This window comes from Grammomys surdaster, unplaced genomic scaffold, assembly GCF_004785775.1.
Source record: "Grammomys surdaster isolate TR1022 unplaced genomic scaffold, NIH_TR_1.0 173, whole genome shotgun sequence".
Taxonomy (NCBI): Eukaryota; Metazoa; Chordata; class Mammalia; order Rodentia; family Muridae; genus Grammomys; species Grammomys surdaster.
Window position 1 is genome coordinate 546,195 of NW_021604621.1, and position 24,662 is coordinate 570,856.

The window sequence follows — 24,662 nt, forward strand, 5'->3', positions numbered from 1 at the left end:
GGTAGGATTTACTGAAGGAGGCAGAGGCAGGAGGATCACGAGTTCCAGGCCAGCCTGGGCTACATATTTTATGCCAGGCAGTGGTGGCACACGCCTTTAATCCCAGCACTTGGGAGGCAGAGGCAGGTGGATTTCGGAGTTTGAGGCCAGCCTGGTCTACAGAGTGAGTTTCAGGACAGCCAGGGCTACACAGAGAAACCCTGTCTCAAAAAACCAAAAAGAAGAAGAAGAAGAAGAAGAAGAAGAAGAAGAAGAAGAAGAAGAAGAAGAAGAAGAAGAAGAAGAAGAAGAAGAAATGTGCAAGTTGCCCAAGGTCCGCTGCTAATGCAGCTTTTTGTGAGTAGTAACCCATGCTGAGGTGAGGCTTTTTGGAAAAGCAGTTGTCTGAATTACCCATGTTCCTGTAAGTAGCCCCTTACCCGTGGCCCTTAATAAGTACTCCCTCCCCCGACAAAAAAAAAACATCATTAGTTCATCAAACTGGGTTTGAATGGAATAATTTCTTTGATTTGCTCTCTCTACCTAGCACAAATAGAAAGAGACTCCACATGTAAAGACATGAAACACTGTATAACGTGGTAATTTTTATTGGGAAATCAAGTGTATGTGTGCATTTAAACGTAGATACATATACAGAATATACATCCAATCGGCTCAATGTCCATGGGGGACTGATTTTGGAACCCCTGAAGACACCAAATTTTGTATTTGCTCTAGTATCTTGCATAAAACGGTGTAGCAATTGCATATAACCTACCCTTATTCTTCCTTATACTTTAATCATCTCTAGATTACTTTTAATGTGTAATAAATGTAAATGCTATGCAAATCAATGTTGTGCTGTATTTTTCTTTAAAAAAGTGTACCTGTTCAGTTCAAAATGTTTTTAATCTGGAGTTGGTTAAATATATTTATTACATAAACTTAACTAAATAATATAAATATATGTGTATATGCATAACTACAGATATGTGTACAATAAATAGACAAGCAGATAGATAGATAGATAGAAAGACAGAAAGATAGATAGATAGATAGATAGATAGATAGATAGATGGATGGATGGATAGATGTAGAGCCCATTGATAAAAAAATCTGACTGGAGACACATAATAAAAACAATATATATCAAGATGATATCTTTGAACCAGATTTCTCCATTGAATTCTGTGTGCTTGTGTTTTCTTTTAAACTTACCTTTTTTTTAAAGCTTCCAAAATACACAAAAGTACAGACAATAAAATAATCTCTGTACATGTATAACTTTGGTGCAAAAATAAACACACACAGCTACACATACATACTCATAAATAAAATAAATAATTCTTTAAAAAGGTTTATTTTAAAGACATTTTAACAGGAATGTTTATGTCTCCTGACAAATTCAGTCCCCCTTTCAGAATGACCCACTGCCATTTCTTCCTCCATAAAACATAGCACATCATTTGGAAAGCCTTGTTCTTCCCTTCATTTTTACTTTCAAGCCTTGGCCATCTCTCAACAGGCTCACTAACTGTCTTCTCCTAAGATGTGCATGTATGGTCCTCTTGTGCTACTTGATTCTGGGCATTGTGAATGTATTCTTACCATTGTGGATTTGGGGTTTGTGTCCTCATACACATTTAGCATGATTGGTAGCTGGGGTTGCAAGCATTCCTCAGACCCTCTCCAGCTTTCTATGTCGGAAGTGATTCCCTAGAGGCAAGTGAACTGCTAAGAGTCCAGGGCCTGGCCTCCTCTAGCTTTGGTGCCACTAGGAAGTACTAAACAAAACAGGAAAGTGAGTCTATGCAAATTCTATTATTGCTGCTCCATGGGGCAATCAAAGGGCCATGACATAAAGTTTCACTATGTCAGCCCCAAACAACAGCTCTTTACAACAGCTATCGTATTAGTGAAAGAAGATGAATTCCAGAGTACTGGGCTGCTATGAAACCCTGGGGTTTGCTACACAGAACCAGGAAATGCTTCTACAGGATGTGCCAGAACCCTCTATCATTCCTGTGAGTTTCTGTCCTGGGGCAGAGGTGTAAGAATAAAGGTCAGATCCCCTTTGCTATAGGGCCTTTGGGTAATAAGCTCTGAACTGTCTACGTGATCTTTGTTATTTTGTGCCCTCTGTTCACTTGGACAAGGTCAAATCCCTTGTCCTGAAGAAATCATACAGAATTAGTGGGCAATATCAGACTTTGGGAACCAGGGTGTATGTGAGTTTCTCCTATCATATTCTAACCTATTCCCTAAGGTCACATTATCCCAAGTGCCTGGATGGACGTGCTGAAACCCCAAAAGGTACCAGGGTAAGAGATGAGCCAGGCGCCTTTCAAAAGCTGAGCATAGGAAGGCACTGGTTCCTGTTCTGTCTCCTCCACTAAACTGGCCTGTGATCTTAGAAACAGATAACCTTCCCAAGGAAGCATGCCGAATCAGAGCATCTGGGTAGAAGGATAAAGGACGCTCTTGGGATAAACACCTGCAGGGTAAAAGATAACAGTGCTGACCAGAGAAGGAAGTGAAAATTAAAACAGCTTCAGGGACACTTCCGAAGATCCCCCATGGAATCTCCAAGAGGTCATGATTTGCAACAGGGAGCCGGATATTTACGAGCCACCTTTGAGAAGTCCCTGGATACAGGCTGTCACCCAGGGATGATGGACAACCTTAGGCATCTTAGGCTTTCTTCAAACAAAGCCATTCCCGGAGAAGGAACAATCTTTGTACTGTGACCGCCAGTGTTGCCTTGCAGTTGCTGAAGGTTGGGTGTCTCAATAATAAAGTAGAGGCAATTGTAAACATGGAGGAAGGGCTTTGGAGGGAGACTGCAGTTGGAATCCAAGTATCAGAAGCTATAGAATGTTAGGAAAGTCATGTGTGCTCTCTAAAGCAATTTTATTCATCGAAAGAAATGGAATTCTTGGCCTGCCGTGCATGGCTGTTGGGAGAAGCAGATAAGTAACATTGAGGGAATACCACCTGTAAAGGTTCACAGAACTCTGCACTTAGTTATCACCTCTGAACCCAAATTACCCAATCCAAACAATGGTTTGAGGACTAGTTTGCAATTGTATGTAAACTGGCAGAGTTCTTGAAAACGCATAACTCTAGGACAATCTGACCTATGGCAATGAAATCCCCAGTATATGTTCAAGTTGCCCCCAGCCTGCCTATCTCTGTCACCAGCCCTTCAGTCCTAAGGATACAGATTACTTCATATCCCCTACGTCAAGAAGCACCAGTCAGTATCACCTGGGCTTTTCAAGGACGTGCACTCTCAGCCACCACTCTCAGCCTGAGAATTACTGTAGCTAGTTCTCAACTGCCACTTCTCTGAAACTCGGGGCTCATCACCAGCCACTGGCTCCAGGGCAGATTAGTGCCTCAGTTTCCTTCACCATTCTCTCCTCACGTGGGAAGAGCGAGACATGACAGCAAGAGTTAGAAAAACTCCACAAAGGGCAGTCTTCTGCCACTAGGCCTTGGGTTTAACTTGTATTCTATAATGATTGAGACCCAGGAGTGGGCAGCTGAGTCTTGCTCGTGACCGGCTGGAACCTCTTTGAGATCATGTGATGAAATCTTTGTCCCTGCACGAGTTTCTCTGGGTCCAGAGTCCCTTGACCTTCCTGTCTCTCCAGCACAGCCCCTAAAGCTGAGGTTCTCCATGTTTACACTAGTCCAACAGCAGCTGCATCACCTGAGGAATTATGTCACATTCTCAGACCCTCCCCACACCACTTCATGTGATTCTGACAGGGATCTAAGTTCAGACTGGACACGGGCTCTAGTTGCGCAAATCATGTTACAAGCACGGGGTGGATGTAATTTGCTTGCTTTGGGGGAGGAAGAGGGAGGACATTTGAGGCAGGGTCTCACGTAGCTCCAGATGGCTTGGAGCTTGCTATACAACCAAGGATGACCCGGAACTCCTGATCTCCTTGCCGCTACCTCCCAGGTGCTAGAACTACAGTTAGTTATGTATGACCATGCCAGGCTATAATTTGCTTCTCCATCTTCACATTTTCTGGTAACTTCTTCCCTACTACACCGAAGAAATCACGGAAGATGGAAACACACTGATGGAGAGGATTTCTAAGGCCACAGTTCCTAATTAGAAGGCAATGCCTTTCCACTTTACTGATCTAGCTTGATTTGCACCTAATGCTTATTTCTCCAGTGGCTTGTTGCTACTGGAAAAAGCTTTGGCATCCCAAACAGAACATTTGGAATATAATGCAAGCAACCATTTGAACAGAGATTTAAAACAATTTCATTACAGACACTAGCGCAGCATGTTTTACAGATTTAATTTTAACTCAACTTGAAAAGACTCGGGAAAGCCAACAGATCACCAGAATACAAGGAAAATCAAGGGCAGGGCTGAGCAAGACACACTCACCAAATGACAGCTCAATTAGAGATCTAAATGGATCCAGTGAGCTAAATTAGTGAGGCTACTTTACAGGAAGAGAAGCCTGTAAAGGGCCAGCACACTTGAGCACAATTAAGCTTGGAACCCTCCCTGGGGAAGGAGGTCACTGGGGCACAGTAGGGCTGGCTGAGAGCCTGGGGAGGAAGCACAAGAGACATGAGGAAATTGTGTGCGAAGCTCAGGAGAGCACATCAGGGCTTGGAGCTCAGACCTAAGGGCTGGTGGTGTGGAAAGGGATGGCTACATAGCAGGGGGACTCAGGTCTGCTCTGAATAAAGAGACAAAAAGGCTTGCTGAGGGAGAGACTAGAGCCTACAATTTCCCTGTACCTGCCAATCCTAGTGTGATGAAAATAGGAAAATGTCCAATTGTAACGGAATTAGAATTCTCTACGAGAAATGCCACACTGAGAGCTAAATGTGACTCAGTTCATAAATCTGTCCCCTTAAGCCAGGGGAAAGGTGTGTCTCCCCGTGGTAGGGAACTAAGGTTCACAGCTAAATTTCTGACCTTTGCTTCATCTTTTGTATAAATTGTAACACTAATATGGGTAAAAAGTATACAGATTGAGATTTGATTTTTTTCTCCTTAATTTTGATCCAAACTTTACATTTATTGTCTTATTAAAAACATGATTAGTTATCAGAGATCAAACAGACCTTTTCATAAGCAAGCACTCTCACTGAGCTGCTCTGTGTTAATTAGTTCCCGCTTTCCTTCTGGTTTGTTTGTAGTTCTAGATGCTCTCGGATGCGTACTGATCTTCTAGTCTTATCTTCTAGAGTGCCAGGGTTACAGGCATGGGTCACCACAACTGGTTTGTTTTCTCTTAATATGGGTGAGCATTTAGGCACAGAGTCAGACCTTATGGCTGAAGGCTCCTCTTCTACTTCCTCCCAATGTCGTTATGTCCTAAATAAACTTAAGTGAGGCTCATTTCTTCCTTTTTCACAGTTGGCATGAAACTGCAGCAGGGCTGAGTTAAAATGAGGCTTCCCCAAAGAAATCTCCCACTGTGCTGTACTTGGATTTAAAGTGGCTCCCTATTTTCTCTTGGGTCTTATTTGGGGACCAAATAAAGCTCAAGAAACTGGCCATTGGCTTTGAATAGAATCATGTGTGCTTAGAGTTTTCGCTTTCCTATCATGACAAATTATGACCAGGGTGTCAGAGCACTTTAGGGAAAAGCAGAGGAATGTTCTAACTATTTCAAGGGACAGGAAAGGGAGTTCCCATTGCTTCAGATCAGGCAGGGGTGTCCTGTTGGTTCAGAAAAATCTGTCTTTGTGAAACTTGGTGACTCTTAGTGCCAGCTGGCCATGGGTGCACTCTTCAGTGGGTAATTGAGATTTTCTCCAGGCCACATGGCATTCAGAAGGAAGAAACACTTGCCTAACTGGTGTACGAGAGAATATTTAAGGTATGTGTTGTGTGTTTTGCTTCACTCAGGAAGGCTTCTTCCAGGTGAATGGGTATGTTTGGGAAGACACATTTAAATGGTAGAATAAGCTGGCTATATGCATTGTCAAAAACAAAAGGTTTTTTTTTTGTGTGTGTGTGTTATTACATGAAAAATTGACCTGAAGGGAACCATGAACAGAGATACTGTCCATAAAACCAAAGAAAACAATAAAACTGGGAGTGAACATTGATCTTGAAAGATATGCATGCAGCGGTGTTTCGAGGGAAATGGCCTTTTGTCTGCAACTTTGAAATGCACACAAAAATTAGATGGGTTGGTAGAAGAATAGAAGAGCACAGAAACAAATGATAAAGCCAATGCAACAAAATGTAAATTTAAAGTACAGGTTTTTTTGGTTTGGGGTGTTTTTGTTTTGTTTTGTTTTTTTGTTTTTTGTTTGTTTTTTTTATTTTATTTTATTTTTTTGCTTACCCACTACATGATTCTGTCAATTTTTTAAAAGTTTGAAATGGAGAACTGCACAGGTGATATTGTTTTCATCAGGAAGATGTTGAAATTAGTATCATTCTTAAAGATCCAATGTGTAAGAATCCGATCTATGCTGAATTCCTCCATTCTGATTTCCAGAGTGGAGAAGATTTTGGGAGATGACAGATGTTGTAATATCAAATTATCGTCCTACTTTCTATTTCTGTGTCAGAGGTGGCATAATTGTTAGAGAAAATGAACACATCTGTGATGGTTTGTGTATGCTTGGCCCAGGGAATGGCACTATTTGGAGGTGTATGGACTTGTTAGAATAGGTGTGGCCTTGTTGGAGTAGGTGTGTCACTGTCCGGGTGGGCTTTAAGACCCTACTCCTAGCTGTCTGCAATTGAGTCTTCCACTAGCAGCCTTCAGATGAAGATATAGAACTCTTAGCTCTACCTATACCATACTTGCCTGGATGCTACCATGCTCTTGCCTTGATGATAATGGACTGAACATCTGAACCTGTAAGCCAGCCCCAACTAAATGTTGTCTTTTATAAGACTTGCCTTGGTCATAGTGTCTGTTAACAGCAGTAAAACCCTAACTAAGACAACATCTTTAGGTATTTAATACGTTAAGGTCCTCCCTTCTATACTATTTAGAAAACATAATAAAAAGGCTCCAATCCACATAAATTAGACATAAATACATATATGTGGGATATTTCTTTCTTTTTTGTGGTGCTGAAGATTAACTCTAGTGCTCTTCTATATGTCATGTAAACACTCTGCCTCTGAGCCACACCCTCACACAACAATAGACCTTTGTCACTGTGCTACACAGCTCTGTTAACTCTCTCTCTAAGATACAGCTGTAAAATAGTTTAAGAAAGCTGGCTATCCCACAGAATGTCCCATTGATCTACTTAATCAAAACAAGAAATTGCTTTCACACTAGAAGCTTGAGCAATACACAATTACTCACAGCATGGAGGATAGCCTCTGTGAAGATTAAAGGCCCTACCACATCAATAAATTTTAGGTGCCCATGAGTAGAAGACAAAGAAATTACAGCCCAGGTAAAAGACGAAGTAAAAGATCTGGTAGGGTTTTCCTTCTGGAGGCCTGTCCTAATCTATATGCTAGGTGATACAAATTCCCTATAGTTTGAGCAGAGGCCAAAAATAAGAAAGCACTCTGCAGCATCTATACACCACCATGCTGCTTGGAGCACATGATCGTTATATCCTACAGTGGCAGGGAAATGGCTAGATGGAATTTATAGCAAGCCTATGGGGATAATCACAATGTAGACCTCAAGGACTTAAGAAAGGATAATTATAGGCTTTTAATAAATAATGTGTATGCTTTGGGTCCCGGTATAAATGGAACAAATGGGTGATAGAAAAACAAGTAAGCTTGTGGCTACAACTGTTCATCATGACCTGGGGTCGGTCATTCCCATCAAATTCTAAATGATATTAGCCTAGTAATAAGCTTTTATAAAGAAGTGGTCCAGCACCAGAAAAACAAAGGGACACACATACCTGTTTTAGTAGGTGGGCCAGACACAGGTCATCAACTCTGATTTTACCAGCATTTCTTCCTAAGCACATACTTGCGGTATATAGGTATGATATACTTCTAGCCAGGAGAAAAAGGAAGTGAATAGCCTGAGCTTGGTCCATGGATGGACTGTCATGATAGGCAGGTGTAAGTTGAAAATGAATGACAGTCATATTACTCAGGGTAGCTTTGAAAGATAGTGATGAAGGACTCGGACTGGCCATTCAGGTAACACCATCTTTGGGTCTATGTAAGAGATTAGCTTCTCTGTCATCCACATTTTCCTCTCTCTTTCACAGGTGGTGATTTGAAGATTATTTCTTAACCTGCATCCTGGTAACTAACAGTATGTCAGAATGTTTCTTAATACAATAATACCTATTTTTTCTTTCACTTTTCAATTCCCAAGATCTTTTTATCATTAGGGCTATTACTGTATGTGTTTCTTCTAATCTAGCCTTTATGTTTTAACATTGTTTAAAATATTTTTTTGATAAGCTGAAGGATGGGGAGGCAGGCTACAAAATATAGGCTTCTAGTCATGACATGACTATTTGTACTCATGAACTCAGAGCAGTTGTGCTAATCTACACACAACCTGCACAAGATCAAGCTAGCCAAAATTCCAGCATGGATGGGGTACATAGTATAGTTTACAAAATTCCAGTATAGATGGGGTGGATGGTCTCTAAATGCCACTCCTTACTGGCAAGCTGTTGTCAGTGGATAGTTGGAAGGGGAAGGAGAGTCATTCTTTATCTAGGTTATATCTATTGATATATTCTCCATGAAGTAGGTAATACCAGAAATGCATACACACATGGGAAGCACCAACTAGACTTACTGGACTATAAAAAAAAATCCATAGTTTAGAGGCCGACATTCTGGCAGGGTGATATTAGGGGAGTTGTCAGGAGAAATGGTGGTAAATATGATTACATTTCATTGCATATGTGTTTGAAAATTTTAAGAATAAAGAAAAAATTAAGTAAGTGTCTATTGCAAACCAAATAATTCACTTTTAACTACATCTTCTCATTTTCCCCATACGTACCAAAAAGTAATGACTTTTGTTCTTAGACATTAACCTGGAAGGGCTAATGATATATTAAGAGTTAAAAGCAAACTACAAAATAATGGATAGAGAATATTTACCACCCCACCCCCTTTTTATTATAGGGCTCACTAAGGTTCTTTTTTTTTTTTTTTTTTTTGGTTTTTCGAGACAGGGTTTCTCTGTATAGCCCTGGCTGTCCTGGAACTCACTCTGTAGACCAGGCTGGCCTCGAACTCAGAAATCCGCCTGCCTCTGCCTCCCAAGTGCTGGGATTAAAGGCGTGCGCCACCACTGCCCGGCACTAAGGTTCTTTACAAAGTTCATTTTTAAAATTCCTAGGATGGGGCCCAGGATTTTTGTATTTTTTTTTCAAGTAAAAAACATAGAGGAAGTGCTTTATCCACTATCTGTTTAAACGTGTTGCATAATATAGAGAAAGGTATACACATCAGATTAGCATTGCTTACTCCTGATGGAAGGAACCAGAGGAAACCAGAATGCGACACCATTATTTACAGAGTCCTGTTATTCTTATGAGAATGGCTGTGAATTACTTATGACTTTCCTTTAATCTGCTGGGGGTTTTTTGTTTTTGTTTTTGTTTAGGTTTTTTTGAGATAGGATTTCTCTGTGTAGCCCTGGCTGTCCTGGAACTCACTCTGTAGACCAGGCTGGCCTCGAACTCAGAAATCTGCCTGACTCTGCCTCCCAAGTGCTGGGATTAAATGTATGCACCACCACTGCCTGGCTTAATCTGTTGATTTTTCAAGCCATGTCAAAAACCTTCAAAAATCAGGAGTGACACAAAGCCGTTAGAGGAACAATCGGGAAGAATGTCCTGATTCTTGGCCAAGCCTTTCTTCTCAGCCCCACTAAAACATCAGGCATTTCCCCAAAATAAAGGCAGCCAATCCTGGCTAGTGGTAGATGAGGTTGGCACCTATGGGACTATGAAACAGTTAACAGAGTTTCTATGTTGTTTAAATTTTGGTTCACACCAAAAATAGTTTATACAGGTTGTGTAACAGCTGCTGTTGAAATTATGTCTAATGGAAGGTTTTGATTCACACCAAAAACACTTACATGTGTTTTGAGTGGCTAAAACTTCTGGTTTCCTAGGAACTAACTATACAAGTCTCCCCTGGGGACTCTGAAATCATCCTTCTTACTTTTTTTGCCTGGTTCACTGCCTTGGAAACATTCAAAACAGATTGGCTGATCTGCTTCTAGGCATTGGGATTATGAGACTTGCTTGTCTTTTTATTTAGAAAAAAATGTTTTTCTGATTATGCAAGTAATTACATGCTTACTGTAAGAAATTTGAAAAAGAAAGAAAAGTATAAAAAGAAATAAAATAAGAATCAGTCATAACCCTACTTTTCAGAAGCAAACCAGTGTTAACCTCTTGGCACCGTTACCTTCCAATATCATTTCCAGGCACTTTTTATAGAGCTGAGTTCATTTTTAGATATAGAATTTTATATACTGTTTTTATTATGCAATGTCATGCAAATAAGCAATGTCTAATAAGTTATGCATTTATAATGTCTCATCTTGTTTAAATGAACTCTGTTTTACTTTACAATGTCTTTTTTACTTACATTAAGTCGTTTCTATTGTGAAAATACCACCACAGCTTATACATCCGGGAATAACACTACATCTGCAGGGATGAAGTGATGGCTTGTCAGTTAGGAGTACTTGCTGCTCTTCCAAAGGACTGGGGTTTGCTTCCTAGCACCCACATCAGGTGGCTCACAGCTGCCTCTGACTCCAGCCCCAGAGAATTGAATGCCTTCTTCTGGTCTATGCAGACATCTGCACACATGTTTTGTACACACACAGACATACACATTAATAAAATAAGTTGTAAAGCCTTTTAACTGAAGCCACCGCCCATATCTAACACTGGTGATGGTGTTGGCTCACGGTTGTACTGTAATTACAGATTTAGTTTTTCACCTATGAACTAGCATATAGCTAACATAGTACATTCCTGGATATCTCAACCTCCCCACCAACTAAGGAGGCTGACTTCCAGATAATAGAGGAGAAGGAAACAAATGAAGTCATAGTTTCAGTGACAGAAAGAGATAAATATGCTATCCTAAAGTCCAAAGAGAATGAGCTTTCAGGACAGAGACTACAATGATATCTTTATATAAAGCGAAAAGGTTTATGTAGCTATTCTTGCATTATGCTTTGTTGTTATCTGAAGTGCTTAGTAAAAAAACGTGTACACATTGTTTATTCTGGATGAATGCTGCCAAAAAAATACCTCTTCCTGGTGGGTTGCATGCTGCTAGATAAACTAATGCCAGACATCTCATTAAGACTTTTTTTTCCTTTAAATTGTGTGCCTCTTTCCAACACCAGAGTGATGATGATTGGAAAGATATATACATACATTCCCATTCTACTTCCACTCCTCCAGAGCTTTGTAAATAACAGGACTGTAGTTTTTATTTATTAAAACTTCAAATAAAATTACATCACTTCTGCCTTCCCTTTCCTCCTTTAATCCCTTCCGTGTCCACTCTCTTCAATACTGCCCATATTCCTGTTCTCACTCCCTCACAGATTGAAGGCTGTAGTTGTCTGAAAACAACACTCTCCCTCAAAGCTGCGACTATATGAAGACAAGCATGAAAGAAGGCTTAGCGAAATGTCTCGAGTTTTCAAAGTGAGGATTGGTTCTACACTACGTTGTTCTGCAACCCCTGTGTGAGTATGCTCAGAACTCTCCATAAGATGAGGAAAGAAATGGAGGGAGCCAGAGTGAGAGTGGGATTCAGTGAGGAAGACGGGGAGTCTATGGAAACTGTAGGTAGAAATGAAAAGAACAAATCCAAACAAGCCACATGAACGTCATAGAAAAGATAACATTTAACTTGGTTTTGAGTTAGAATTTTTTCACCTGTAACCCATTTTCTAAAACAATTAGGTAACTGCACAGCCAGTCTTAAAGGATACACTCGAAATGTGGTTTCGTGACCATAATGATTTAGCTGTGGTAAGCAGAAATCCTACTGACTCCTAAGTAATTGAAGAACTCATATTGCACTGACTTAGAAACTGTGCTGCAGTCAATCGCCACCGCCTTTCAGCGCTTGCAGAACACAAAGGTAGGTGAACGTGAGTAACTTCACAGTTTCACAGAAGCCAACCAGACTTTCCACAGATAAAAGCACTACATAGAAAAACAGTTTTTCTAACAGCATACCCGACCCCACCCCCAGCTCTGCTGACTTCCTCAGCAGAACCAGTTATTCTAGCCAGTTTTTCCAAGTCTCTGTCCCAGCCTCTGGCATGTGATACCATGATATTACTGGTCTTTCTCCCCTCTAAAATGACAACTATTTTGAAGTCAAGCCTCTGTCTCATCCAGAAAGGTATAAGGAATATAATAAATACATGGGAACTGAACAAAGGAATAAATATACAAAACTACTGAAACTGGAGCATGGAAATGGACGGCTAAGATCTGGCGTATAGGCTTTTAAAAGCCATTACAGACTTGAGACCGTTCCTTAACCTCTGTGAGTCTCAGCTGCAAACTGAGGATGCCAATGCCAAACTTTCCTACTTCACAATGTGATTGCAACACTTGAAATCAACTGGAAGTAATGCATGTGAAAGTATTCTCAAAACCAAGGGGAACGAAGGCCATCTGTGTTGTGTTGAGAGAGACAGCTAGTGTTGACGGTTGCTTTTCCTGGGTCGCCGTGAGATTAAAACAATGTGATGTATGTCAAACACTTGGCAAGGCACCTGGGATGAAGCCTGAATATTCTCTTGAATGTGAGGGTGAGATTATCTGTGAGCTGGTGTTATGGACTAGACGGCCTTTAAAATCACCATCTGACCTCTGATGTCATGGTAGTCAATGTCTTCATAATCCACGTATATGTACTCATAATCCCCATGTAGCCCCTTTGGAGACCCCTGTTGCCTCCACTGGGTCTAGCATGGTCTTTATTTGTATGTATACATTTGAATTGCATATGAGGATATGTATGTGTTCCTATATGTGCATGTGTCTGTGTGTAAGTAGACGTGACTTTTTATGAATGCCGAGTGCTATATTGTACTGAGTATGATGACAGTCCCAACTAAAGTATACCTATCTCTATGTTTATCTATGGAAATGTGTATGTGGCTTGTTATGTTTATATGTACATGCATGTTTGTGTGTATAAACATACACTGTGTACATACATAAATATATAAAATAGTAATACGCATATTTGTGCTTGTACATGTATCTTGGCAGGAATTTGTTACCCTGCCTTATTTGAAGGCAAGGATGAACAGAAGCTGTTAGCCCTACTGGGTCCAGGGTTAGAGAAGGCCACAGGCTAAAGCCGTGTTAATGGGACTCTCTGGGTATATACTGTAATATCAGAATGAAGGTCAAGCAGGCAGGGCTAGGAGGGGATAGATCTTCATGGCACAGATAGACATGGTAGCTGAGGCAATATGAGTATGAAGGAGGGGGCAAAAAAATGAGGATTGGAATGTCAGGATCTGTGATACAAGAAGGAAAAATTACAACCCGGCGAGGATCCTGTGCACAGGAAAAAAAATTGCTTTGCCCTGGAGCCTTCTGCTGAAGAACGTGGAGAAATGGGACACGCAACAATGCGAAGGAGAGCAAACAGTCAAGAGACCTATGTGCGGCATTTGTTAATTCCTTCAGAGTCTCATCAAGGGTCACTCAGAGTCCAAACTCAGTGCTAAAGAAAGTCAACTTGACATTAAAGATACAAGAAACCCCACACATTTTGATGGAATGCTGTCCCAAAATGCAAACGCAGAAGAAAACTTCAGGAGCCAGAGATTCAAATAGACCAATTCTCCCTTCCCCTGAGTTGGTCCGTGGATGACCTCACTGTGTTCATCTTATTTCAGAGAACCACAAACCCTAGCGAGAAGCTGAAGCCTTTAGTGAACTGCTAACCCAAGATATTTTTTATCTTCTTTGTTTTAGATTTTCCGTGACACTCAAGAGAAAGAGAGCTCAGAGGATGATCAAGCGATGTAAGAAATCTTACATTTGCTTTTTCTTATTGTGTCACTTTGGAGGACGAAAAAGCTGGTGGCAAGGTGCTCTGTGAAGAAAAGGCTAATTTCTTCATCTCTTTCATACAGCCTTTTTTCCCAAACAAAACTGATATTTGGCTTCTTCCTCACTTGAGACTAAGAGTGGAGACATAGGCAAGTCCCTTTCTAACAGAGGCAAATGGGTTCTAATTCAAATGGCTCACAATCTATGTATGCTAGATTACTTCTAAAAGAAGACAACAACACATAATACCCAGCAGGTTCATTTGCAGTGTGACTGGGGTGTTCCCATCCTCGAGTAGAAGAGGCTATTTTCTTTCTCTCCTTTCCTTCCTTCCTTTTTTAAAAATTGAACTTTTTTGGAGACAGAATTTCTCTGTGTAGGCCTGTCTGTCCTTGAACTCACTCTGTAGAGCAGGCTGGCCTGGAACTCGCAGAGATCCACCTCTCTCTCTCTCTCTCTCTCTCTCTCTCTCTCTCTCTCTCTCTCTCGTGCTGGGATGAAAGGTGGGAGTGACCACACCTGGCAGAAGAGGCTGTTTTTGATACAGGCTAGTCCTGGGATTGGTTGGACAAATAGGATGCAACAAGGAATAAGCTGAGACTAGAGCTGAAAAGATCCTGATGGATTTTGTGTTGGACCTCTGTGCAAGTTTCCTGATGGAAAGAACAGCTACATGGGAGAAAACTGAGACATGTTATCCAACAAGCAGGGCCAAGAGGCAAGACATGTGTGACACTACTTTGGCCCCTCTAATCTCAGATGACATATATGAGGCATTTTTTTCAATTGTCTCAGTTTGAGTGTATAACAAACAAGCTAGTGACAGCACTCTCTGAAAAAGAGTGCGTATGGTCTGAGTTTCTGGACCATGAGATGAACAAATGGATTTTATTTTGTCACTCTCTGCAGAACCCTTGCAACTGCTAAAGAGAGAGCGACCTTTGTGCTAGTCCTTGCTTTTATTATTTTAACTGTTTTTTTAAAAAAGATTGTTTATAATTGTATGTGCACGAGGGTTTTGCTCATCAGTGTGTTTGTGCAGCAGGTACACACCTGCTGCCCTCAGGGGTCAGGAGAGGTCACTGAATCGTCTGGAATCGGAGTTATAAATGATGGTGAGTCACCATGCAGGTGTTAAGGAACTGAACCCATGTCTTCTGGAGAGAAACAAGGGTTCTTTCTTAACTGCTGAGTTATCTCTCCAGACTACTCTATGCTCTTCCCAAGTAATCAAAAATCAGATATCTCAAAATACTCTTTGAAATGTTCAGTTCAGTGAATTATGTTTACTCCATGTTAGGACTATTAAAAACAGTATGTTACTCTGTTACATACATGAAAGATTCCAACTCAGCTAACCCTTCAACAACTGTCTTTAAATAAATAATGTTATTTTCATTTTACAGTGGAGAACATTGTGATGCAATCCATTAGTCCAGCTATGAGATACATGCAGGAAGTAGGCCACTGAGATCATGTATTTGAAGAACATAACTTGTCTCTGGCTTCTTGCTGTCACTCTGTGCTTCTTATCTCTCATAAAGAAAATGACTTCTGTCTTCCTTGCCTTTCTGTGATAATGCTTGTGCCTACCACACAGACTTAAGAGAAGTGGAGGCACTTAAGCACGGATTTAAATCTCTGAAACTAGGAGGTCGGATCTATGCTCTATTACTTTATTACCTCAGTTATTTTGTCACAGAGACAAAAAAATCTAACACATACACACACATACCACCGTATGCATTACCTTATGTATTAGAAGTGGCTAATCCTGGTTCTCATGGTATAAATACTATGGTATAGTGAAGATGTAGACAGAGTTTAGGGAAGGAAAGGGCCTTCTCACCTCTCATCCTCTGACCTCCAGTCTCATCACTCCAGGTGTCCAATGGAAAATTCCTTTTTCTACCATCTGAATATAAACCAAACCCATAGTTACATTGGTGCAGGAAACTATTGATGTACAATTTCTTAAATAAGTCAGACAGAATTCAAGTGCTATGTACACTTAGGAGATAAGTCTAAGCATATCACATAGCAGTGCTGCTTTACAACTGCTAAACATTAGAAACACTCAGGATGTCTATCACAGTTAAGACAGACAAATTGTGCTGTATAATATAATAGAATACTATACAACAATCAAAACGAGCCAATCACAGACTTCTACAATAGCACAGAGGAGTTCCTCAAAACTATGTGGGAAAGGAGGTAATCACAACGAAATGCATACAACAAATTACAAGTGTGGAAGTTTGAACCTGTATCAATTAGAATTAGATGGTTTAGGGATGCTTATTCGGAAGCTAAACTCACAAAGGAAAACAAGGAAATTGGGTGGAAGGAGGAATGTCACGAGTGGAACAGAACTGTGGAGAGGTGAGATTCTTACATTGTTCTTTTCTTGTCCAGGTCCGTCATTACAGAGGTGAGAACCTTACAAACATTTCTGTTGTTTTGTAGACAAGGTCTTGCTGTGCAGCACAGGCCGGCTTTAACATCAAAGTCTTCCTGCCTCTTGCTCTTGAATGTTGAGATTACAGGCTTGTAATTCTACGCCTGAATATCACCCCGCAACTTTTATGCCAAACGTCTTTTGGGTTAAATATTAAATGTTTTTGTTATTTAAAGAATTATTACACTGACTACATTTCTGTTTTATTACAAGTCCTAAAAGTCATTTTTAACTATCACAGTGTCAGTATTTTAATTAATCCTGCTGATACCACAGCATGAGCTATCACTACGTAAAATTACCAGAGAACAATCGCGATCTTAAATTGCACTCAGAAGATTTAAAGAGCAAAAATTTGTATATATACTATGTATATTTCTACCATACTGCCTGCACTTTTTATGAACCTATTTCTAAGTGCAATCATTTCAGTTGCAGCATGTTTTAATTGGAGACCGTTGTTTATAATTTCAGAGTTTCATGGATTAATCTATATCACATAAATGAAAGTTTTTCTGCAGACCAATATCACACATTTAGACAGTATAATTGCTAGAAGTCCAGGCTCAGTTCATGCCTTCTTGAAAAAGTTCAGATGGTGCTGTCTTCAATACCATTTGTGATTGTGCCACTGAGTTGAAAACTGGCAGAAACTCTCAGAGAAAATAGCAGGGGCTTCTGGAAATTCTTTTCCCCCATAAAAGCAATGAGAATTCTATCAAAAGAGGTCAAAGTTGCATTGTTTTGTTTTGTTTTTTAATTTTAGAATTTAACCAAAGACTGGTAATAAACACAAAAATGTTGATTTTTTTTGAAGAACAATGGGTGTAGTTGCACTTTGAGTTTGACATTTTCCTTTTCCTCAACCCCATGGTAGGCTTTAAAACAGACCATCTTAACATGTCTGTGAAAATCAGCACCCCAACAGCCCCAACAACCTCCCAGTGAGATGGGGGACGAATTTTCACTCTCTGCAAAGTTCCAAATTCAGTTAACTGCTATGATTACCATGTCTGGAAGTTCCCTGGAAAATTACTTCCCCAAGGCCTATCTTTATTCGACTTGACTCTGAGTTTATTCAGTGTGAAAAGACTTTTCCCTAGAAGGATTGTCAAAAACAATCAGTGGCAATAGCTTAACACAGCAGCAGCCTGGGGCTGTTCAAAACACTTGGGACAGAAACGAGCTATCAAAAATCTTAAAATGAAAAGCCAGAGAATGAGATGTTCAAAGTTTTTGTTTGTTTGTTTGGTTTGGTTTGGTCTTTTGTTTGTTTTGTTGCTTGTTTTTTTAAGTATCGACATAATCCTTTGTAGGTCATTCATACGTGTAGGGCAGTGTGCCTGCTCAGAACTGCATTTTTGACGTAAAGAAATGCAAAGTAATAGAATTAACGTTAAGAAGAATTTAGTAATAGGCTTGCTTAGGAGACTTTAAGCCACACAAGCAAAACTTAAGGAGCACTGCCCCGGAAGATAAGTAACTTGCTAACCAGGCCTGTTAGAGATAAGGGAGACTTTAGGATGGTAGGATGTAAATGATTGTTCACCCAAACTGATAACCTTTAGGCCCCATTCCTATGAGATAGGAGACAACCCTGACTTAAAACCAGCCATTAGGTCCATCTCCATATCAAAGAGCATGTTTCTATCAAGGGGCCTAAAAACCAGATCTCTTCTTGAAAATGGTAGTTCAACCAGGTGGGCAAGATAAGATTGGGTAGCAACTGCTTGTAAAGAAGAGAGAGCTGGTGTACTTAAAGTAATGCTGGCAATAGTCAGTATCTTTGCTGTGTAAGTTTCCAGTCTGCCTTAGTGGCCAGACTTGCTGGCGCCTGTCCCTGTTTAAATTGTTCAAACTGTAACGTGGGGCCAGGACCTGAAAGAGAATTAAGGATAATAGTGTTTGTGGAATGCATATGTCTAAGGTGTATAAAAGTTAGCACAATATATTCTATGCTGTCTCCTCTTTGAGCATTAGTCAAAGCTAGGCATACAATACTATTAAAGAGCTTTTCCTTATATTAATCTCTAAGTGTGCCGAGTGATTTCTTCCTGGGAAGGCATATTATTTGTATAACACATCTACCCAGGAAAACCCAGAGAAGAGTCTAGCTTTTCAACCCTAGCTGACCTTGAGGCTCTGTTTAAGTAGGGACTGATGTCTAAACTGAATTAGCAGTTGTCTTTCTGAGTGGCAATGCAGGTCCCAACCTCCACACACGTCCCCTGGCAAAGGCTAGGAGAGTTGTTGCTTTGGGATATTTAAGGAAATAGTTCTCCAAAAACTACCTGATCAATAAGTTGAAAGAGCAAATATTTTATTGGCCTCACATTGCAAAGAAGAAAACCTTAAAGATTTAGGTCACAAAAGTCAATAAATAAACAATAGCAAAACACAGTAAGTCTTTTGGATGTTGTCACAATACATTACTTCCAAAGTTGTAAATTACACTCTTTAAAACATTTCTTTTTCAACAAAAAATATGATACATAAAAATAGACCACATAGAAACTATGACCAATAATACATAGGCTAAAAAGCAAAAAGGCAGTGAAATGAAGCTATCTTTAAAGTAGTCCAGGCCATTGAAGTTAGACAAGAACTCTTTGAAATATATCAAGGGGGAGCTAGAGAGATGGCTTAGTGGTTAAGAGGACTGATTGTGCCACTTGGCCCTTCTTGCTGGGGCAGACTCATAGCTGGTCTGCTCCTGAGAAATCACCATATTCAGACCCATCCCAGAGGATCTGCTTCACTCAGAGCAGTTGAGGATCCACTGCACCCAGAGCAGTGGACTCCTAGTGGGTCTGCTTCAGTGAAGACACCATACCCTGACCCATTGGCATGGATTCCTTCCCTTCTGAGAGGATGCACTAAACAGACCTTGGACACTTACCTCTGCAACTAATCTCACAATACCCAGAGGAAGCTGGACTCCCAGGAGATCTAACACACCCAGGATCATAGGATTACAGGATCCCAGAGGCAGCCTGACTCCCAGGAGCTCTGACATCCAGGATCACTGGATCACAGAGATGGCTGGACTCTGAGGAGCTCTGACACAACCAAGATAACAGGAAAGACAGGCTCTAGTCAGAGACAGTAAATACAGGTAGCACTAGAGATAACCAGATGGTGAAAGGCAAGCATAAAAATGTAAGTTACAGAAATAAGGTTACTTGGCACCATCAGAACCCAATTCTCCCACCATAGCAAGTCCTGGATACCACATTACACTGGAAGGGCAAGATTCAGATTTAAAATCACTTCTCATGATGATGATAGAAGACTTTAGGAAGGACATAAATAACTCCCTTAAAGAAATACAGGACAACACAGACAAACAGACGAAGCCCTTAAAGAGGAAACACAAAAATCCCTTAAAGAATTACAGGAAAACAGAACCAAACAGGTGAAGGAATTGAACAAAACCATTCAGGATCTAAAAATGGAAGCAGAAACAATAAAAAAAAAAATAACAAAGGGAGACTACCCTGGAAATAGAAAACCTAGGAAAGAGATCAGGAGTTACTGATGCAAGCTTCAACAACAGAATACGATAGAAGAGAGAATCTCATGTGCAGAAGATACCATAGAAAACATTGACATAACTGTCAAAGAACATGCAAAATGCAAAAAGCTCCTAACCCAAAACATCCAGGAAATCCAGGACACAATGAGAAGACCAAACCTAAGGATAATAGGTATAGAAGAAAGTGAAGATTCTCAACTTAAAGGGCCAGTTAATATCTTCAACAAAATTATAGAAGAAAACTTCCCTAACCTAAAGAAAGACATGCCCATGAAAATACAAGAAGCCTACAGAACTCAAAATAGACTAGACCAGAAAAAAAATCCTCTCATCACATAATAATCAAAACACCAAATGCACAAAACAAAGAAAAAATATTAAAAAAAAAAAACAGTAAGGGGAAAAGGTCAAGTAACTTATAAAGTCAGACCTATCAGAATTACACAAGACTTCTCACCAGAGACTATGAAAGCCAGAAGATCTTGGACAGATGTCATACAGACCCTAAGAGAACACAAATGCCAGCCAGGCTACTATATCCAGCAAAATTCTCAATTACCATGGATGGAGAAACCAAGGTATTCCATGACAAAACCAAATTTACACAATATCTTTCCATAAATCCATCCCTACAAAGGATAATAAATGGAAAACTCCAACACAAGGAGGGAAACTACACCCTAAAAAAGGCAAGAAACTAATCTTCTTCCAACAAACTCAAAAGAAGATAGCCACAGAGACATAATTCCACCTCTAATAACAAAAATAACAGAAAGCAACAATCATTTTTCTTTAATATATCTTAACATCAGTGGACTCAATTCCCCCAATAAAAAGACACAAACTAATGGACTGGATATATAAACAGGATCCAGCATTTTGCTGCATATAGAAAATGCACCTTAATGACAAAGACAGACACTACCTCAGAGTAAAAGGCTGGAAAACACTTTTTCCAAGCAAATGGTTCCAAGAAACAAGTTGGAGTAGCCATTCTAATATTGAATAAAATAGACTGAACCAAAAGTTAACAAAAAAGATAAGGAAGGACACTTCATACTCATCAAAGGAAAAATCTACAAAGGTGAATTCTCAATGATTGTTGCTTCCTGTTATTTTTGTTATTAGAGGTGGAATTATGTTTCTGTGGCTATCTTCTTTTGAGTTTATTGGAAGAAGATTAATTTCTTGCCTTTTCTAGAATGTAGTTTCCCTCCTTGTGTTGGAGTTTTCCATTTATTATCCTTTGTAGGGCTAGATTTGTGGAAAGATATCTATGCTCCAAATGCAAGGACATCCACATTCATAAAAGAAACTTTACTAAAGCTCAAAGCACACATTGCATCCCACACAATAATAGTGGGAGACTTCAACACCCCGCTCTCAGCAATGGACAGATCATGGAAACGGAAACTAAACAAAGACACAGTGAAACTAAGAGAACTTATGAACCAAGTGGATTTAGTAGATATCTATATAACATTTCATCCTAAAACAAAAAAATATACCTTCTTCTCAGCACCTCATGTTATCCTTTCCAAAATTGACAATATAATTGGCCACAAAACAGGCCTCGACAGATACAAGAAGATTGAAATAATCCCATGCATCCTATCAGATCACCACGACTAAGACTGGTCTTCAATAAAAATAAAAACAACAGAAATGTCCTTCAAACAGAGGAATGGATACAGAAAATGTGGTACATTTTCACAATGGAGTACTACTCAGCAATTAAAAACAATGAATTCAAGAAATTCTTAGGTAAATGGATGGAACTAGAAAATATCATCCTGAATGAGGTAACCCAATCACAAAAGAACACACATGGTATACACTTACTAATACGTGGGTATTAGCCCAAAAGCTCACAATACCTAAGATACGACTCACAGACCACATGAAGCTCATGAAGAAAGAAGACCAAAGTGTGGGTGCTTCAGTCCTTCTTAGGAAGAGTAACAAAATACTCATGGGAGCAAGTAAGGAGACAAAGTGTGAAGCAGATACTGGAGGAGTGGCCATCTGGAGACTGCCCTACCTGGGGATCCATCCCATGTGCAGTTACCAAATGCAAACATTCTTGTGGATGCCAGGAAGTGCATGCTGACAGGAGCCTGATATAGCTGTCTCCTGAGAGGCTCTGCCAGAGGTGAATGCTCTCAGCTAACCATTGAACTGATCATGGGGTTCTCAATGGAGGAGTTAGAGAGAAGACTAAAGGAGTTGAAAGGGTTTGCGGCCCCATGGGAAGAGTGACAATACCAACCATCCAGAGCTCCCAGGGTCTAAACCGCCAGCCTGGGAACAGGATTGGAGGGACCCATGGGTCTAGCTGTATATGTAGTAGATGATGGCCTTGTCAGGCATAGGTGGGAGAGGAGATCCTTGGTCCTGTGAAGGCTGGATGCTTCAGTGTGGGAGAATTCGAGGGCAGGGAGGGAGAAGTGGGTGGATACGAGTGGGGGCACACTCTTATAGTAGTAGCAGGAGGGGACAAAGGATAAGGGGTTTCTGGGGTGGGGGATGGGGAAAAGGGATAATATCTGAAATGTAAATAAATAAAATATCCAATAAAAAATAAGCACTGACTGCTCTTCAGGAGGTCCTGAGTTCAATTCCTAGCAACCACATGGTGGCTCACAACCATCTGTAATGGGATACGATGCCCTCTTCTGGTGTGCCTGAAGACAGCTACAGTGTATTCATATACATAAAACAAATAAATATAACTTTTAAAAAATACATTAAAGGAACTAATAAGGGACACTGGAAAGGACTCCTGAAAAGGAAGCAGGAGTTGATTTTGTTGAATTACTATGAATTTAGATGTGTATGTGAGGTACATCACATACAGAAAAATGAAGTATAGGACCAAATTCATTAAGTGTAGCTCTAGAAATGATTTTATGCTATGAGTGCGGTAGCACAATTAGTTTAAGTCCTGTCACTATTTGTGTGGTCTGTTTGTGAAGCAAGTAGACAGTAGCTAAGGCATTGTGAAACAGTTCTTAATTCCTTTCTGCAAACAATGTCAAAGATATTTTCAGTCTCCAGAACTTGAGCACAGTGTGCTTTAGAATTCATTGCATTGTGTTTGGAAGAAAAAAAAAAATCAAAGTTCCCCTGAGTAAAGTAGAGCTTTTGGGTGCAGGATTTGTTTGGGTTGAGCCCATGCTAAAAGACTTGAAGTTAAATTGGCTATTCAGAAAGAGGTGATGAATGCTGTTATCCTTCAGTAAGTATTTGTGCTGGACTATGTCATTTTGTTCCAAATGTGCTAGAGACTGCCATAGAACAAAAAGCTAAGGATTATTAGAAGACTATGATTGAGGTCAGGCAGAAGATGGGACAAAAATAAAGATCTACTATCTGGAACGGCTGATTCTGAATTTGGAATGCATCAAAATACACTTCATATCAAAGAAATTCATGATGGGCCGTATTGTTATTATTCTTCAAAACAATATGTTCTAAAGATAGAATTTCTCCAGTGTATAGTTCCCTCTAGATACAAAACATCCAAAAGATTGATCTCTCAGGATATCCATAGCAATACATACAATTCCAAAAACACTTTTTCCCCTGTAGAAATTGTTCTAACATGGAAGGATAATAATATCTGTCAATCTGTATTCAAAACTGGTGCACACCACACCACACACACACACACACACACACTGGTACCAAGCCTGAGGAATATGAACTAAGTATGTATGAGCGTTCGAGATACCATTTATCACATAGATACCAATAAGTTGCAGATATTGATGTAAGTAATTTCTGGAGTCATCCTGTCGATAGTCCATGCCATCCCAAATATCTGGAAGAATTTATTGTGAAGAGACGCTGGACAGTCAAGATCTAAAATGTAGTAGATCTTTCGGAATGCTGTTTTAGAAGTGTAACATGGAGGAAGTCTGGGTACAATAAGCATCTGAAATAAATGCAAAATTTTGAAGCTTTCTGCACCCTGTGGTCCCAGTGCTAGGGTTTGATTTGGTAAACTGTAACTTAAATGGTGATCATGTTAATAAAATGAATTCAGGGTTTCAGATGTGGTATTAATCAAAAAGAGCTAGAATTGTACTGGATCAACATTATATGAAGTGAAAACTAAAAGGGCTTACAGAACAATTGGATCTAGATGAATAAAGATATACCAAGGTTTCTTTGAGGATCGTGAAGATGAGGCAAATAGAAAAAAATGTCAGTAGTTACAGAGATTCAGCTCTCCCTGTAGGATGTGACACAGAACATGGAAACAAGCCTTGAGTTAGGCCAGGTTGAAATGCTAAGGAACCCTCAGATTTCCCAAGATGCCACTAGTGAAGAGGGTGCATCTATGATGACATAATGAGGTCATGCTGTAGACTGTGTAACTGTGGGCATAGGAAGTTGGAGAAAAATTAACCATTAATACGTATTCCATGTGTTTCTCCATATTTTGAGAATAGAAATTTTAGTTTGAAACCTGAATAAATATGACAATTTAGAAACCTAAGATATTACTATTTCTTCATTCAAATCACTGAAAAACTTTGGCAAGTCTGAAATTATAAATAGCAAAAGATTAGAAAATGTATTGATGATATTTAGACCACTTTATGTATTCAGTTTTTTATTGTGATCATCAATATATAAAGTACTATGGAA

At 39.8% G+C, this 24,662-nt stretch overlaps 1 pseudogene; it reads left to right on the forward strand.

Annotated features, from left to right (window-relative positions):
• The first annotated feature begins 22,907 nt into the window (after window positions 1–22,907).
• LOC114621257 lies at window positions 22,908–24,363 on the forward strand (annotated as a pseudogene).
• Window positions 24,364–24,662: the final 299 nt, after the last annotated feature.